This window comes from Schistocerca gregaria, chromosome 4 (genome assembly GCF_023897955.1).
Source record: "Schistocerca gregaria isolate iqSchGreg1 chromosome 4, iqSchGreg1.2, whole genome shotgun sequence".
NCBI lineage: Eukaryota > Metazoa > Arthropoda > Insecta > Orthoptera > Acrididae > Schistocerca > Schistocerca gregaria.
Genome location: NC_064923.1, coordinates 305,755,549 through 305,772,785, shown reverse-complemented (window position 1 = coordinate 305,772,785; position 17,237 = coordinate 305,755,549).

Sequence of the window (17,237 nt, the reverse complement as noted above, 5' to 3'; positions counted from 1 at the left end):
CAGTGTGGAGGGCAGCTCGGCTGCAGACTTAATGCGCCTGTAGGGCGATGTACTCGTTTCGTAGCTGCAGTGAAAACGTACCGTAATAATCACACACGACTGCATTCGACAGGGCGTGATTTCCGTTCCGTGGGTAACAGACACTAATGAGTTGAAAACGAACGCCAAGGAATACGAACTGAAATGTTTCCTTCCATGTTAAACCTACGATTAACAGATAATAGTGAAAGCTTTTTTTGTTTTTTCTCTGTCAGAGGGTTGCAGAACGTAACAACAGTGCTCTCATTATCTTGGCTGTTGCAGTGAGAGATATATGCAATGTGATCGTATTCCAGAAGTATATGTTACAGTGTCGTGTTTCAGTCTCTAATTCTGACCATGAAGCCTCTTCTGAAAGTACGGTAAGCCATCTATACCACTGGTGAACTGCTCTTCGTGATGCATTTTAATCTAAATCCATCATTGGCAGTACTACTCTGGCCCGCGCTAATTGCTACTGCCAGGCACGCGGCGGTACTGAGACGCAGCTACACTGCTGTTTATTCTTCGTGTTTTACTGTCCCAGTTAACGCATATCGATAAAACAAGTATCAGATTAGACTAATTTCGCAGCGCTGTATCGAAGTCCGATTTAAAAATTATTTTGTTGCTAATGGGAAACAAACCGACGCTTTCTGTAGAAACTGGGCGATTCATTAAGACATGACGAGCAATTATTGTTTGGACTGCCTCCAGCTACACAATGGAAAAACGAAACTGGAGATATCTGCCGCAACACTAGTGAAAAATCGCCTAACGGCTCTTAGGAGAGATTCTCGGACGTGGGGAAAAGTTATCCATATGGTACATGTATCGACAATGTAATATTAAGAGATATATACGAATATTATTTCACAGATATCGATATTTTCCACACCTAATGTGGCCAGAGCCTAGAAAAGTATGGAAGTTGATAAATCCTTACCCCACGGGGTTTCACAGTGAGGTAATGCTGACAACGCTATCATTGAATATATGGAAATATGGCAGACTGATGTATAATAATTTATTACGTCACCACCGTTTCGGTACATAAAAGTTTTTCAATATTACCAGTTTCGGCCAATGGTTGCAATCTTCAGACATGCTTAAACCACTAAAAGGCTTAATACAAGTGTGTAAATGAATATAGATAGGCACTCTGAGCATCAATGAATGTGAATCATATCGTCACATGACAAAAAGACTCAAACGTGAGCATCTCCCAGTGTTATTTTATAGGGATGTAGAAAAGATTGAGTGCAGGAGAATTTCGGGACGGGTGAGGGGACGGTTAACAGGAGTAGGGGAAAAACCTTTGTCAATGCAGGCGCATAATATAATTGCTTATGTTTTCTGTAGTCAGTCATGTTAAACTGGTATTTTAGAAAACAAACATGAGCAAGAACGCAAAAGATTAGAGTTATAAAATTTTGAAAATTTCTAACGTGTCTGATAACACGAAAAATAAAATACTTACCCACGTATTAGCAACAGTCGTATCTGAAAATCATAAAAAAGTATTTAAACTTTTCTACGATTAATTTAATGTTCAAAGCAAATTTGTTAAAATGGATTTGACAAAAGCAAATTCTCATGTGAAACGACTTACTTGCGTAAAAATAAAAGACTGACAAAATCATTTTGAAGTACATTTTCTATGAATATGTGTCATTAACGAAACACATTAAACAGAAAAGTGTCATTGAAAATAAATTGCCAACGTTATCTATGTTATATAAAAAATACAAACAATTGTCATAAAAATTTAATGAAATGACATTAGGCTTAAGATGCGACAGTCGATATACTTTCATGCAGATATTAAATGACTCATGCTGTTCAAAGTGCCCTACTATATTTGTTTATGTGTTTGTAAGAACCATTTTAGTGGATAAGCGTATATAAAGACGGCAGCTGCTTGCCGAAACCGATAATGGGAATATTTTTACTCGTCTAAGCGACCATGACGTAAGAAATTATCATGCAAAAATTTACAAAAGTCTCATATTTACAGTTGGCAGTATCTGTTTTTAGACAGACAATATTTCTTTTTGTTTGTTGCCGCTTGTGATTGATGTCTCGTTTAGAGTAAAACTCTTTTCTGGATTCCGAGGGGTAAGAAAACACCGAGACGGCTACTTAATAGAAGGTGGTCGGATGGCGACGTGGATGCGTAATGTATGGGAAGTGCAGTGAAGTATTTTATCCAAGCAGGGGGTACCATACTACTAGATAAGATCAAGATGATGATAATTTGTATGTTATTAGCTTCATTTACAAAAATTCTCTTATGTAACTCTGAAGTCACGTATTTGTAGTGGTCTCGTCTTTGTGTTGACTACTACGCTGACATCAGTGTTGCAGAATGGCCGCTTCAGCACACAGAATTGTGTCTGTGGAAAGCTTTGGCGTTGAGTGGGGGGTTAAAAAGCTGGCATGATAAAGATTCTTTACTGTTCAATGGTTCTCATGTAGTAGGGGCGAAGCGTGGATATTCCTCGATGTCCCACAACAAATCGCTCATTTTCTGAACCAAAAGTGGCAGTGAGAAATAATGAGCAACTTTACTTATTGAATGGCCCTCGTACTTGTTTTAGCCATGTGTTGTGAAAGTGGCGGAGTTCCTGTCACACAGCTAGCTGCGAAACGTTGCTTTTGCTTCAGCATGTAGGAATCCATCCCATTGCTGCAGCAGACTTCTGCGTGCCAGAGCGTTATGCCAACATTACTGCAATTCCCAATGACAAAACTACGCTGGCCCGCAATTACCTTACCTTGTTCCTGTGATCTCCCTGAGACAGGATGCTATAGCAATCTATATTGCTAAAACGCTATCCCAGAACACGGAACCCAGAACGCAGAACCCGACACCAGTTGCAGCGTAGTGGGGAAAAAAATTCAATATTTCTCGTAATCGTTGAACGAATATTAAAATTAAAATGCTGTCATAATGTACTCATTAAGAGGTATAATCCAATGTTAAAAGTTTAACACAGAAAGGCAAATATTACAGTTACGACCTGCGTCTCTGTGGTCAGGCAGCGTAACTGATGCAAACTCGCGGAATTCATTGATCCAGCACCTGAGAATCGGAGAACCTAGGGCTTCTTAAGCTATTTACACATTGTTTCAAACCTTTATGAAACTTTTACATGCTGACACACTTCCAGCAGCCCACCATCACCACCACAAAGTGTCAAAAGAATAATGTTTATCACTTACTACATTTTCACTGTTCACGTGAACTTCAGCATAGGATACAACGTTATAATTTAATACTTATTAACTAGTAAGTGTATTCGCAATAGAATTTGTAGGTAGTACCCACATATACCAATGATGTACTTGCAAACAAGAGATGTGACGTCATTAACGTTTAGTTCCTTTACAAAGGGAAACCCAGGGGTATTGTCCCATTTTAATTCTCGTATCATTGACGTTTCGAATCAGCTGAAGTAGTTCTAACTGAACAAAGCCCGACGGCCATATGGAAGCCCTGTCGGGTTCTATACCCAATTAGCAGCTGAGCTAGCCCCTCTATTACCTACAATCTACCGTAGGTGCCTTAAACAAAAAACCTGCCCTGTAGATGGAGCAAACAACAGGTCATAACTGTCTACAAGAAGGGTAACAGAAGCGATACACAAAACTATCATCAAATATCCTGCACGCCCAGTTTTTGTAACATATTAGAACATTCTCATTTCAAAAATAATAAGATATCACAAAAAGAGCGACCTCAGCCATGCGTACCAGCACGGATTTCAAAAATATCGATTATGTGAAACCCAGCTCGCATTGTTCTCTTGTTGAAAGTAGTGGATCGATGCTGTCTGATAGATGGAGTATTTCTCGATTTCTGGAAAGCAATTCACTTAGATCATATGGAGTATTAGACGAAACACGTGACTGGAAATTGAAATAAGAACACCGTGAATTCATTGTCCCAGGAAGGGGAAACTTTATTGACACATTCCTGGGGTCAGAAAAATCACATGATCACACTGACAGAACCACAGGCACATAGACACAGGCAACAGAGCATGAACAATGTCGGCACTGGTACAGTGTATATCCACCTTTCGCAGCAATGCAGGCTGCTATTCACCCATGGAGACGATCGTAGAGATGCTGGATGTAGTCCTGTGGAACGGCTTGCCATGCCATTTCCACCTGGCGCCTCAGTTGGACCAGCGTTCGTGCTGGACGTGCAGACCGCGTGAGACGACGCTTCATCCAGTCCCAAACATGCTCAATGGGGGACAGATTCGGAGATCTTGCTGGCCAGGGTAGTTGACTTACACCTTCTAGAGCAAGTTGGGTGGCACGGGATACATGCGGACGTGCATTGTCCTGTTGGAACAGCAAGTTCCCTTGCCGGTCTAGGAATGGTAGAACGATGGGTTCGATGACGGTTTCGATGTACCGTGCACTATTCAGTGTCCTCTCGACGATCACCAGAGGTGTACGGCCAGTGTAGGAGATCGCTCCCCACACCATGATGCCGGGTGTTGGCCCTGTGTGCCTCGGTCGTATGCAGTCCTGATTGTGGCGCTCACCTGCACGGCGCCAAACACGCATACGACCATCATTGGCACCAAGGCAGAAGCGACTCTCATCGCTGAAGACGACACGTCTCCATTCGTCCCTCCATTCACGCCTGTCGCGACACCACTGGAGGCGGGCTGCACGATGTTGGGGCGTGAGCGGAAGACGGCCTAACGGTGTGCGGGACCGTAGCCCAGCTTCATGGAGACGGTTGCGAATGGTCCTCGCCGATACCCCAGGAGCAACAGTGTCCCTAATTTGCTGGGAAGTGGCGGTGCGGTCCCCTACGGCACTGCGTAGGATCCTACGGTCTTGGCGTGCATCCGTGCGTCGCTGCGGTCCGGTCCCAGGTCGACGGGCACGTGCACCTTCCGCCGACCACTGGCGACAACATCGATGTACTGTGGAGACCTCACGCCCCACGTGTTGAGCAATTCGGCGGTACGTCCACCCAGCCTCCCGCATGTCCACTATACGCCCTCGCTCAAAGTCCGTCAACTGCACATACGGTTCACGTCCACGCTGTTGCGGCATGCTACCAGTGTTAAAGACTGCGATGGAGCTCCGTATGCTACGGCGAACTGGCTGACACTGACGGCGGCGGTGCACAAATGCTGCGCAGCTAGCGCCATTCATCTACATCTACATGACTACATCTACATGACTACTCTGCAATTCACATTTAACTGCTTGGCAGAGGGTTCATCGAACCACAATCATACTATCTCTCTACTATTCCACTCCCGAACAGCGAGCGGGAAAAACGAACACCTAAACCTTTCTGTTCGAGCTCTGATTTCTCTTATTTTATTTTGATGATCATTCCTACCTATGTAGGTTGGGCTCAACAAAATATTTTCGCATTCGGAAGAGAAAGTTGGTGACTGAAATTTCGTAAAAAGGTCTCGCCGCGACGAAAAACGTCTATGCTGAAATGACTTCCATCCCAACTCGTGTATCATATCTGCCACACTCTCTCCCCTATAACGCGATAATACAAAACGAGCTGCCCTTCTTTGCACCCTCTCGATGTCCTCCGTCAATCCCACCTGGTAAGGATCCCACACCGCGCAGCAATATTCTAACAGAGGACGAACGAGTGTAGTGTAAGCTGTCTCTTTAGTGGACTTGTTGCATCTTCTAAGTGTCCTGCCAATGAAACGCAACCTTTGGCTCGCCTTCCCCACAATATTGTCTATGTGGTGCTTCCAACTGAAGTTGTTTGTAATTTTAACACCCAGGTACTTAGTTGAGTTGACAGCCTTGAGAATTGTACTATTTATCGAGTGATCGAATTCCAACGGATTTCTTTTGGAACTCATGTGGATCATCTCACACTTTTCGTTATTTAGCGTCAACTGCCACCTGACAACGGCCAACACCGCGGTTCCTGGTGTGTCCGCTGTGCCGTGCGTGTGATCATTGCTTGTACAGCCCTCTCGCAGTGTCCGGAGCAAGTATGGTGGGTCTGACACACCGGTGTCAATGTGTTCTTTTTTCCATTTCCAGGAGTGTATATTGGATAAAGAATCATCGACGGACGTAAAAGTAACTTCGGATGTACCCCATGGATGGGTGCTGTGTCCATTCCTGTTCATGTTGTATGTTAATGATCTTCTGAAGAGTATTAATAGTAACCTCAGACTTTTCGTAGATGATTCATTCATCTACAACAAAGTGCACTCTAAACGAAGCTGTACAAATGTTCAGTCACAACTCGATAAGATTTCATAGTGATGCAGTGTTTGGCAACTTCTTTTAAATGTCCAGAGATGTAAAATTGTGCACTTCACAGAACGAAGAAACGTGTGTTCTATAAATATAATATCAGTGAGTCACAGTTGAAATATGCAAAGCCATACAAATACCTGGGTGTAACGCTTAACAGGGAAATGAAGTGGAATGACCGCATTGGTTCAGTCGTGATTAAAGAATGTAGCAGACTTCAGTTTATTGTTGAATTACTAGCAAAGTGCACTTATTCTACAGAGCAGATTTCTTACGAATCACTCGTGTGACCCACCGTAGAATATTGCTCGTGTATGGGGCCTGTGCTAATCACAGGTTTGCTTGTCCCGCGGTAGAGCGTCACTGAGATGCTGAAAGAACTGAACTGGCAGACTCTTTAATATAGACGGGAACTATCACGAGATAGACAACTAACAAACTTTCAAGAAACGGCCTTGATGAATCTAGGAATGTACTACAACCCACTACATATCTCTTCCACAAGGATCATGAGGATAAGCTTAGGTTACTTACATCACGCATCGAGGCATTTAAACAATCACTTTTCCCTTGCTCCATACGATAATGTAACGGGAAAAATTGACAATAACTGATACAGTGTTACGTACCATCAGCTGTCCACTTCACAATGGTTTGCATAGTATGTATGTAGATGTAGGTGTAAATGCGTGAAATAGCTTTGCGAGGAGTAAAACCTGAGCATCAGGCCTGAAGTTATAATTAATACTTCTTTACCACTAACACTATTTGCGAAGTATTTTTCAGATATTATCCACGTACATCACTGAACGTACCAAAATTATGTCATTGTACGACAGATAATTCAGGAGATATCCCGTCATGAACATTGAGACGCGTGGACAACAGCTTTTGCTAAAAATGGAGATCAAATTTTCCAGTCTATATTCATTCAGTGATTCGTAATAAGACCACCTCGCTACTTCCAACAAAGTTTAAACATAATTTCAAATCATTCGTAAACGACTTCTGGCTGTTTATTTAACAGGTTAAATCATTTGTAACGTATTCACACGTTTGAAGCTGTTTTATACATGGCAGTTGGAGCCTTTGTCTGGCACACACCGTTACTTTACAGACTGTTCTGTAGAATTCATTTGCTTTCCATATATTTGAACGTGTAAAACACGTTGCTTCTTTTTAGTATTGCTTTAGGTTGGACTGACGTATCATTGAGGAGGAATACTAAAGTCCGCAAACAATGTGTAGGGATCCCATCTCGGAATTTAAGGAAGAAGCGCATTGTGGTATATACGCAGATTCCCGAATAATTACGAAAAAAAGGATCAGAAGAAAACTTCTTCATCTTTCATAAGAGTTTGTTGGCATTGTCAGGAAATGTCTTTCGGTGGAGAAAATTGCCTTCCAAAAAGTATAGTGCTGTTAACGTTAGATTTTTCACTGCGATTGTAAAAACAACTTGAAAACACATACTGAATTTATTAAATCACTTATCACCATTGTTGTGTTCACCTGACAAGACAGAACAGCCGTGTGACAACCCACTGTAAAACAGTACGTGAAGAGTGCGATTACCGCAGCTACGTGTAGGCACATATTGATGCATTCAGATTTTAAGTTGTTTCAAATCCCACTTTATTTTGCATTCACTAACCAAATGCACAATGAAGGTGAGGTACGTATACAGTGAAATAAGAATTTTTGCAGCCAAGATCGCATGTTGAAATAATGTTATTTTCTCAGTGATCGTTTTCGAAAGGCGTAGCCTACATGGCTAAAAATGGTTCAAATGGCTCTGAGCACTATGGGAATCAACTGCAGTGGTCATTAGTTCCCTAGAACTTATAACTACTTAAACCTAACTAACCTAAGGGCATCACACACATCCATACCCGAGGCAGGATTCGAACCTGCGACCGTAGTAGTCGCACGGTTCCAGACTGCGCGCCTAGAACCGCGAGACCACCGCGGCCGGTGTCGCCTACATCTTCGGATCTTCTGTAGATAATATTATTATGCATGAATCCTACAACTATAACGAGAACACACTACATTTATAAGACACATACGCACCATTCGCTTGTCAAGGACATAGAACAGAGTAATTAAAGAGTACAGAGCATCAAAAGAGTGCGCCGGGGTGGAGCCGTTGTTGCTACGGCCCATCAGGAAAGACTCAGGATTTTTATTTTCAAGAGATCTGAAGATCAAAGCCAGGCCTTTCGAAAACGTTCATAGAGAAAATGTAAATATCACTCGATTTTGGCTGCAAAAATTCTTATTTATCAATAAATATCAGATCGCACCCAGCGACAGGTGCAACTTATACTTTATATAGGGTTCGTCATTTGATACATCTACTTAAGTAAAATGCTATGTGACGGGGAGAGATTCCCATAATCTGCGTACAGTCTCACTATTGCCTCCAAAGGATGTTTGAAGGTCACACTTCAATAATTGTGACTGGCTTCAGGGCTGCTACGAATACACACAACCTCGAATGACGGCGAAAAAGCTACTGGGCTTCAGTTCAAAGAATGGAAGAAATAGGAAAGTTACTCTAAATTTGTTCTTGGCTACAAAGTGTTACAAGATTCTGTAAGTACTGTAGACCGAAGCTTCGTGTAGGGTCATATTGATGCATTCAGTTTGTTAAGTCGTTTCAGATCCTACCTTGTTTTACATTCACTACCCAAATGCACATCGAAGGTGAGGTACGTTGTATAGCACTATAATGACTAGATATTTTTATTATAACGCACATGGCATTTCTAATACAAAATGGATAGGAAGGGCTATTTGCAGTCTTGGATTTTCTTCAGCCAGTTATCAGTGGTACTGGATTTTGAAGAATAGCGTGTGCGTGTGTGTGTGTGTGTGTGTGTGTGTGTGTGTGTGTGTGTGTGTGTGTGTGTGTGTGTGTGAGTTGGCAGGGACGGTCATTCTATAAATTTCATGAAGGATGTAACTCATGAATTAATATAACTTCGATGTATTGCCAAATAAAGTATAACGAATTGTTTCACACAACATGATTGTATTGTGTCTCTTTCGTCTTCAATACCAGTTTCCGACATAGATTGTCGGAAGAGGTTATGGGAGGTCATGCCCCACCCTCACTGGGGACGATTTTACTATAACCGTTTATGCTTCTAGGAATAACTGTTTCCAAATTTCCTAGTTAAATTTGGACTATAAAGTATAATGGAGACTCTCGAAAATCGCCAGCAACTATATAAAATTACGAACTATACATAATTCAGAATAAGTTTCAGTGCATGTCTGAGTACTAGCTCATGCCTGACAGAGACCAGAAAACATTCATCCAGATTAGGAGGACCTATCACAGACTGACCGTAACTGTTGCCAACAAGAAAATCGACACACTTTGCAAATTCACTAGCTGAACTGACAAACCACAGGCAGTTGAGTAGCTCAAAACAGCAAAGCAAAGATCCTCCTCTAGGGAAAGCAAAAAACTTTCCCGAACGTCGGCGGATGTGACGTCAGTCACACGCACACATAGCCATGGTTACCAAATCTGTGTTCACAACCGTAGTAGTCAGTGGAATACTGATACTGGGGAATGCACACTAAGCATCATGTAAATCACGAAGTTGTCAAAATTTTTCTAACTTGTTGCCATTAAAGCTCTTAAATCAAATGCATGACACAGTTTTCGAGTAAATGGTCTTAAGATGATCTGAAATACTACTTCTGGTAAGTTACGCTAAGACGATGTGCTAAACACTGGTGTAAGTAAATTATTATTTTGTCTTAATATATGTTATGATTGTTAAAATTCTAACTATTTGTGCAGATCAAAACTGGGAGCGGTGGAGATAAAAACAAGTAGTGGATGCCCCACAGTCAAAAGCGACCCCTTGGTCCATGCCTGACTCTCTTTGTTGATCGGGAAAACTTGTACTACAAACAGAGAGGGGGGGGGGAGGAGGAGGAGGAAGCGAAAAGTTCTAGAACAGCTACACAGCTACTCCTTCAAGTAAGAATTTCACCCCCCCCCCCCCCCCCCCCCCGAGAAGGCACCACCCACTAATTTGACAGCAGAGCAGAGTCATCTCATAAGTTTCAGATCTATGTCACGACGGTGACGCTGTTAGCAGTGTGCTCTTATGCGATCTCGCTTGCTCCCGTACTTGCTTGGACCCCCAAACAGTGTAAATCTTAATATTCGAAAATCCGTAAACGTATCAATGTCTAACTGACCACCTCAGCTGCCGGCCGGAGTGGCCGAGCGGTTCTAGGCGCTTCAAAAATGGTTCAAATGGCTGTGAGCACTATGGGACTCAACATCTGAGATCATCAATCCCCTAGAACTTAGAACTACTTAAACCTAACTAATCTAAGGACATCACACACATCCATGCCCGAGGCAGGATTCGAACCTACGACCGTAGCAGTCTCATGATTCCAGACTGAGCGCCACCACGGCCGGCCTAGGCGCTTCAGTCTGGAACCGCGTGACCGCTACAGTCGCAGGTTCGAATCCTGCCTCGGGCATGGATGTGTTTGGTTTACGTAGTTATAAGTTCTAAGGGAACTGATGATCACAAATATTAAGTCCCATAGTGCTCAGAGCCATTTGAACTATTTTTTTGAAACACCTCAGCTTGTCCCCAGTAGCGACAGAGTGTAGCTTCCTCAAAATTTACGCACCGTTGCTAATTCGTAGCATTCTTAGACTGAATTTCGGTCACTCTTACAAATTAACTAGAGGAAGGGATGCATTAAGCTGCTCCTGGGCTTTATGATATATTGAAGAAAAGACAATACGTAATTTGTATGTGTGTGCAGAGCTAGTGACAATAGAGTATGAACCCTCCTGAAAGATTAAAAATGTGGTGTGCCAGACCAGAGGCTCGAAACCTGGGGCTCGGTAGAGTACTTGGCCGCGAAAGGCAAATGTCTAACTTCGTGTCCCATTCCAGTACACACTTTTAATCTGACAGGAGCTTTCAAATCAGTGCACGCTCCACAGCACGGTAGATAATTATTTCTGATTAAATAATGTTTTTGGGTGGAACTTCACTTTCAAATCTCTCCTGTCAGTTTTCGAATCCTTCATCGCTACATTCCTCATTAAAAAAAAACAGGAAAATTACCAATGACGTTTCGTTACTTGCGTCGGTGGTTGAGTTGAATAAGAGCATACAACAAATGTGAGTGTCCAAAAGTTCATCATAGATCGATCTAACGATTTTTTCTGTCACATATTACTTCTTTCACGTCTGACTGTTATTTGAAATAGATTCCCATGAGCCACAACGTTATGATGGCTGACATGAGATACAATGCCACCTGGTGACGTTACGACCACGTGAAACGCTAAGGAAAGTCGCAAGATGGTTCTGTGACAAACTTTGAGGGATGATGGAGAAGGATCACTATCAAATTTGAGGTCACGGACCCTAGTCCGCAGAGACCGAGTCCAAAGTTAAAAGCGAAAATGGTTTGATCCTTCTGACAGTGGACCTTTTTTTACTGCACGCTGTTTGCTTTCCATATTTTTGGAGAAGATAGTATGGATCAAAACAAGAAAACATCTCCAGTAATCTTTGCTGTTGTGAAACACATCTCTTTTGAAGAAGTGCTCATGCCTTTTAAGATATGCATTTTAGAGTCTATGTTTACTAAACAGTTTTTTACTGTCTTGTTCCGTACTATCTTCTCCATAAACATGCAAACCAAAGAGCTTACAGTAGAAGAGGCTCACTGTCAGAGGCACCAGAACGGTCTTATAGCTGTCGACTCGGTCATTTTCGAACCAGAGCCTCTTACCTCAGACTCATACATTTATTCATTTCAAGCTGCCCTGGAAGTTTGTAGCGTAATCACGGAATATCTCCGTATAAGCGTAGCAGAGACGAATGCTGAATCATTCTGGCAGCGAAACGGGCGACAAATGGGGAAATTCTCGGACATAAATCAGTTTCAGAAGCAGCAGATTGTTGTGGTCCGCCACCGCGGGAATCTTGGTAATGGCGAAACAGTTTGGCCGTTCACCTGCGACTGCCGTGAACATCTATAGAAAGTGGTAGAGGGAAAGTGAAACCACATATGGGTGACTGTCGTACACGGCATCAGGCCGTGGTACAACCTTAATTTCTGTGCCTAACTTTTCCTGTCCTTGTGTCAGAGAACCATCAGAAGCTGTAAGGACTAATCTAGCACTTTCAAGCTTATAAAAGTTCATTTATACGTATCCACACAAATGTCGGTTCGTGGCGTTATCAGACCACTGCCTAAAGATAGCGCCGGCCGGAGTGGCCGAGCGGTTCTAGGCGTTACAGTCTGGAACCGCGCGACCGCTACGGTCGCAGGTTCGAATCCTGCCTCGGGCGTGGATGTGTGTGATGCCTTAGGTTAGTTAGGTTTCAGTAGTTCTAAGTTCTAGAGGACTGATGACTCCAGATGTTAAGTCCCATAGTGCTCAGAGACATTTGAACCATTTGTACCTAAAGATAGCAGAGTCTCGCAGACGTGTGTTATGGAACCGGTAGTGGGGAACAGTTGGCGTTGTTTGCTTATTTAGCTCTAGGACCCACGAGTTGTCTACTTTCAGGCCTCCTTCTTTGGTCTCAGTGTTGTTTTTGTGCTTTTGAATTTCTGTATCCTCTTTGTACATCCTACTACAGTAATTATCTTTTTAACACTATAGTCTCGAAGAAACGAATTTGTGGCTCCCTGGTCCCACTGCATGACCTGCTACCGCCGATTTTTCCATGTTTCCAGGATATTTGTTTTTGTTGCTTCCTAACACAGTCAGTATGGAAAGAGTCAGTCTATGAATGTTAAAAGTTATTGGGTTCTGATGAATAATCGTTTATAAGTCAAGATTACAACAATTAATTATAATTATTGATTATGATAATTGATTATATAATAACGGATTACAAATATTTTTGCGATCTTGACTTATAATGGATAATTTATAAGAATGCAATAAGTTTTAATTGCTCTGTTCATTGTGTTGTGTGTTAATGCTCCTTTTTGTAGTTCCTATGTATACATGACCGTATGTCCAAGGAATTTTGTATACTCCTACTGCGGAAAGTGACGGGCGTAAAGCCTTTGCAGTGTTCCAGTACTGATGCACCTTTCTTGATAGTTTGAGCACTGTGTCAATACCGTGTCTAGCTAGCTCTCCGATGATGCGATCTGTAACATTTTTTTCTTTTTTTTTTTACGAATGGGAGGAAATCAATGCAGGTGCATTCATACACGTTATTGCATCATGGCCGGTTTCATTCACAACAGTATTATCATCTGCAGAGTTGTGCCAATATCACGAATTAAGAAGTGTCAAATATGTGTGGGGATTTGGTATGACGAATGTTGGCAGTGCAACCTGGTAATGTAGCCGGTCGTGACACAGTAAACAATCCTTTAGGGGTTTCTTATTAATATTAAGAAGAATCGGCTGTGGAGCCGAAGATTACTCTCTTTATTGGGTTTTTCTTTTTCACTAGAAGCTCGAGATCTTTCAGGGTGTAGTGCCCTATTTATGCATTTAACAAAATATCCATTTGTTCTGAAAGTAGTTGTGATACGATCGAATGCCTCCAAGTACTGTGGTATGCAGGTTCCTTCAGCCCCCTCTATCGATGTTTCGATCGCTCTTCTTTTGTGCTTGGTATGGTAATAGACAGTTTTGTGTAGGTATCTACCCGTGTTTCAAAGCTCTATAACTTTGCGCGCTAAAGCTGCATCAGGTTTTCGAAGTACTTGTACATTCCATTCGTAATAGCAAACGCATATCTTCTTTTGACATCCAGTGATAAATAGAGGCCCCCTCTCGGCTTCTGTATCTGTATGCACGCAAGTGGCTCCTGCGTATTTCCTAGTGTCGTATTACCACTTTCCATTAGATAGCCGTCTCGTTTCTCGGAATCCGGAAAAGAGCGATTATCAGTTCAATGAGTGATCTGTGATAGTTCAAATGGCTCTGAGCACTATGAGACTTAACAGCTGTGGTCATCAGTCCCCTAGAACTTAGAACTACTTAAACCTAACTACTCTAAGGACATCACACACATCCATGCCCGAGGCAGGATTCGAACCTGCGACCGTAGCAGTCGCGCGGTTCCGGACTGCGCGCCGAGAACCGCGAGACCACCGCGGCCGGCGATCTGTGATAGCACTCGAGGGCATCGTGACAGGTGTGGAGTAGCAGCCCTCTATGCTTAATGTCTTCCCCAACAGCGATGGCATCTTCCATCAGGATAACGGCCCATTTTGCAAGACCAGAATTGTGCTACAGTCGTTTTAGGAGCATGACAGATAATTCACGTTGACGTCTTGGCCACCAAACTCACCTGATCTCAGCCACTTGAAATACATCTGGTACGATACAAGACACCAGCTGTGCGACCACAACCCACCGGCCCGTAATTTACGCAGACTTCGTGACCTCCGCGTAGACATCTCGTCTCACATAACTCCGAGAAACTACCAAGGAATTTCCGAATCTATGCTAAACACAATTTCTGGAGCATTTGTAATTTTTTCTTCTTCAATCTTCCTATCTGTGAGAATGTCTTAGAGTAAATATCCTAGAGTAACTTTTCTGGTTTCTACTCAGTGTGACTTTTATACTGTGCTAACTTTCATAGCAGAGTTCGTCTCGGTGAAACATTTAGACTCTAAGATGATGTGATGTAACTTTACGCTGACTGGTGGCTCCCGCAACCACTAACTTTACATGTGAAGCTTCTGTGTTTTAAAGTACATACCCGCAATATTACGTATATTATATGCAATCCTGATGAACACAGAATCTGACCTACCACATTTCCGTATTATTTTGCTGTATAAACTTTGTAAGTATTCTCAATATTCTGACTCTCCAATGCAAAGCACTTATCCAACCTCTGAACTGAATAATGTCAGAAAATATTTCAAACCGATTAATGTTTCACTGCATTCAATCTGAATACACAGCCACTGTTCCCTAACTACGAAATATAATGTTTTATTTTGCCCTTAATAATCATTTGGATCGATGAGCTACGCTGTACAATTGGACTCCACTGCTGCGAGCTGAAATAAAATGAATTGAATAGATCTTGCATGTGCAGTGTAAGAGTGTTACTCGCCAGCACAAAACACAGTTTACAGTCGGATCACGTTGACTGCAATGCAATTCCATACTAGTGTATTTTCAAACTTTTAAATAGCGTATGGGATGTGGAGGCTCAATGTCGAATAATCTGAAAATTAACTGCACTCGAAGTTTGTATTCATTAGCAGAAGTTAGATGATATGCACATACCTGAATATATGCATTTACGACATATTTAAGCAAAAATACAGTAACAGTCAAGCAATGGGGGTTACGAAATGTACAACCCAAACCTGAAAATGTTCGCTAAATGCGACATCTCATTTTCTGCAAAGCACGCGGCAATATCATTTCGAAATTAGGTAACCAATACGCACATCTGCTTCAACCAACGCTCGACATCCAAGTCTCTCCGTCTCACGCTGACTGATTACTTGAAGACAACATAAACTTTGGAGTCCAGAGAACCTAATTCATATATACACTCAGGAAAAGTGTTATCTATGGCCAGAATCACGTACTAAGCTGCCACGTCTCTTAATGTAAAAACGTCTCATACCGCAACAACCTTTTACACAAAAGGAAATCAACTGTAAAATGTGTCCATCCTAATTGTGAGTAACCCTATTAGCAGGCGCTAATAATGTCCATTAAAAAAATTATATTCTTTCGAAAGTAGCCACAGTTTTTCATAACAGGGAGACAAATAATGGTCATGTTGTCCAACATTACTTCTGCCTTAAAGCCAGACTTCGTTTTAAGGCATTCTGAGTCAGTGCAAAAATATTAGTATAAATCATAATTTTGTAGTTGCTTTCCCATAGTATTTCTAAACATTTTGATGCATTTAACATAAAAATAAAAATACGGATGAGTGCTGGGTCAAGTAATTAGCAAAACATTGACGCAAGCGCAAAAAATCTGAACCCGCTGTATTACAGGCAGTAAACAAGTTCATTTCAACAATATTTACTATCACTAATTCAGGTTCTGAATCTGCAATTTCAAATAAGTGAACCTTGAAAACAGAGTAAAAATGACTGTTATTCTCAAAAAACGAAATTTTTGTCACCTACTAAGTGTTTACTGTTTGGTTACGGAATGTTCTTTTCAGTTTGATTGTGACCGTTAAGATGCCGTTTTACTCAGGTAATATTTAAAGAGTCCTCTTCGATTGCGGCATAATTAGCTCTGAAAAGAAATGCCTAGTACCCTCAGATGTGCTTGTGGATTTGGTCCAGTGGTTAATCGACACCAAGTAGACTCAGTAGAATCATCTCTTCATGTCTCTGTGTCTTCAAGTCCAAAACACTGTAACGTTCTCCACAGTTAGTTTGTACTCTTGTGTGATGTATTAAACACCGCACTGGTTACGTACTGTGAGATCGTTGAAATATAATCACGATGAATGGGCAAATAATATACTTCAGGTGGTCCAGGACACGGTCTTCGTGCGGAGCGATATAGTTTTTGACGTCCAATTTTCCTGTACTGACGACTGTGTCTGACACTTTAGCTCGTTTCGGCCCGGTGGAAGGTCACTAGTGATAATCCCAATGTCTTAAATGAACCACTGAGCGAGTTAGATCGTGAGGAACTGAGCAGAAATAGAAATCATGTCTGATCTACAGTGGACCCGTCTTCATGTAAAATGTCGCTTAAAATACTTGGACCACTCTGTAGGCAAAGATAGGCTGATGTTTAACGTCCCACCAGGGTCAGAGACGCGATAAAGTATTAATTTAGCTGAAGTATTTTTTGGGAAGGAAAAGAATATCTAAGAAAGTTTTCAACAACAAATCAAATTTTAGAGAACAGACGGAAGCATAAATTAGGACGGCTTAACGCGCGTTTGAAC